Below are 2,198 nucleotides of genomic sequence, written 5' to 3' on the forward strand. Positions count from 1 at the left end.
TTGTATACTCAAAAGGATGGCAAAAGTGATCAATCACAATTAGCTTTGTAAACAAAACAAATGAATCATCTTACCCCACCTTTCTTACCCAAACCTATCAAGAAAAAGTCATTTGGTAGGAGTTTCCAAAGACTATGGCTACAGAGACAACAAAAAATTTACTGTACTGTGGAACCCCTACCCCATCCACCCTACCACCCTGCTCTTCCCCCTTCCCACTTCTGTTTGTTCCCCAAATTCAATGAATACTTCAAAAGAATGTGATTTGGGTCCCTCCAGGATAACGTTTTGATGCGGTGTAAACAGAAAAGCACAGAATTCTTCCAAGAAAGATTAAAGGGAAATAAGCACCACCTTCAAAGGTGTATTGACCTAGATCAAGACTATACCAAGAAACAATAGCTCCGTATTTTGATATTTTTAAAATAAAGGTATCTGTGATTTTTATGAGCAATGTTTTTTGACTTACCATTCTATCATTGATATAAAGGCTATGAATCTTCAACTAGTGTGAATAATGTCCTGATTGTTTTCCATTAACAGTTTCTACAAGTGACAGCTGACTTTTTTTTTTTTTTTCTTTCTGATTTTTTGTTTTTGTTTTTTGTTTTAATGGAAGAAGGCAAGAACAAATGATTTTATATAGTATGCCTTAGTTTTGGGCTGGAAGAAAATTTCAGTAAAAAATAAATAAATCAGTTAGTGATGCATAAAAGGAAGATGAGACTAAATTTGTGATATGAATATTATCCTGACTTCCAGATAAAGAAAATACTTTAGAATCCAGTGGAGGACTGATTCTGAAAGTAGAGTAGTTTATGACTAAAAGCCTTTCATTTATCAAAGAGTTGGAGCATAAGCTATCGATAGAACAAACAGCAGAATTCTTGCAAAAGCTACAAGAATAAAATCCTTCCAATTGTGCCCAAGGAAATAAATGATGAGAATTGGTATTCCAGAGTAAGAATTAGTTTCATTTTCCTTATAGAATCTACTCATATTATAAGACATGATGTGAGATCATATACTCTATTTATGCAAATAAACCCTTATTGTGTTGTGTTAAGACTGAGGACGATAGTAGGGTAAAGTCAGGCTCAAAAAATAAAAGCAAGAAAAACAAGCAAACAAATAAAAACTAGTTTCTTAAGTTATCTGTTGATATGGCAGGAAGGATAGCAAGAATGTCTTCCCTTTGCACAGCATTATAATTACAGAAAAGTCATCTTATGTATATGTTGTTGCTGTTGAGTGCTGTCAAGTCAGTTGTGACTCATAGCCACCCTGTATAGGGTTTCCAAGGTGAGTTTAGACCATTGACCTTGAGGTTCACTTATTATACAGTGCCTCACCAGGAAATATTACTATAAATTATTTAGTTACATAATTTTTATTTAAACAATGAGTTCAGGTATTCTCAGATAATAATTTTCTGGTAAGATCTCCAAATAAAATTTTATAAGTCTATTGAATTGAGTTGAATTTAAATTAATTATCTATGTATCCTACACATTTTCTGATGGTAATACATGCGGGTCAAGACTTCTTTCTTTCTCCATTTACAAAGGCCCATTCATCCCATCATTTCTGAATTTAGAAAATAGCCTGTTGCCCTCCTGCAAAAGCAAGTACAGCATTAAACACCTAACAGTTGTTAAGTGCCATAGAATCGGTTCTGATTCAGGGGTCCTGTATGCGGTTTCTGAGGAACAGCATGTGGATTTGAACTACAGCACCATACTAGTAGTTGAGTTACTGAGGCTTACATTTTGGGAAATTGAGAAATATTTAATTGCCCATTCTATTCTACATAAGACCACTTATCTGGGGTGGTGAGGTGGTGGGTGAGGGGGGAATGGCCTAGCAAAGTTTCTGAGCATATGATTACCTCATATTTTTTGTGATTTTTTTTCCTTCCTGTTCACAAGTTACTGCTTCCCGAACATGGATGTTTTCTATATGAGACATGACAAATATCCCCCCAAATAAGCCTCTTAAATTTTACTTTCCATTATGAATAGACTATCTTGAATGCATAAAGCTCTGGTGACATAACACTGAGATGCTAGCTAGCAGGTAGCATTTACGCTAAAACAATACAGGAAAGAGGAATTAAAATAAACTCAGGAACTATGTTGTTGTTGTTGTCAGGTGCCATGGAGTCGCAACCGACTCATAGCGACCCCATGCACAGCAGA

Source organism: Chrysochloris asiatica, unplaced genomic scaffold (genome assembly GCF_000296735.1).
Source record: "Chrysochloris asiatica unplaced genomic scaffold, ChrAsi1.0 scaffold00069, whole genome shotgun sequence".
NCBI lineage: Eukaryota > Metazoa > Chordata > Mammalia > Afrosoricida > Chrysochloridae > Chrysochloris > Chrysochloris asiatica.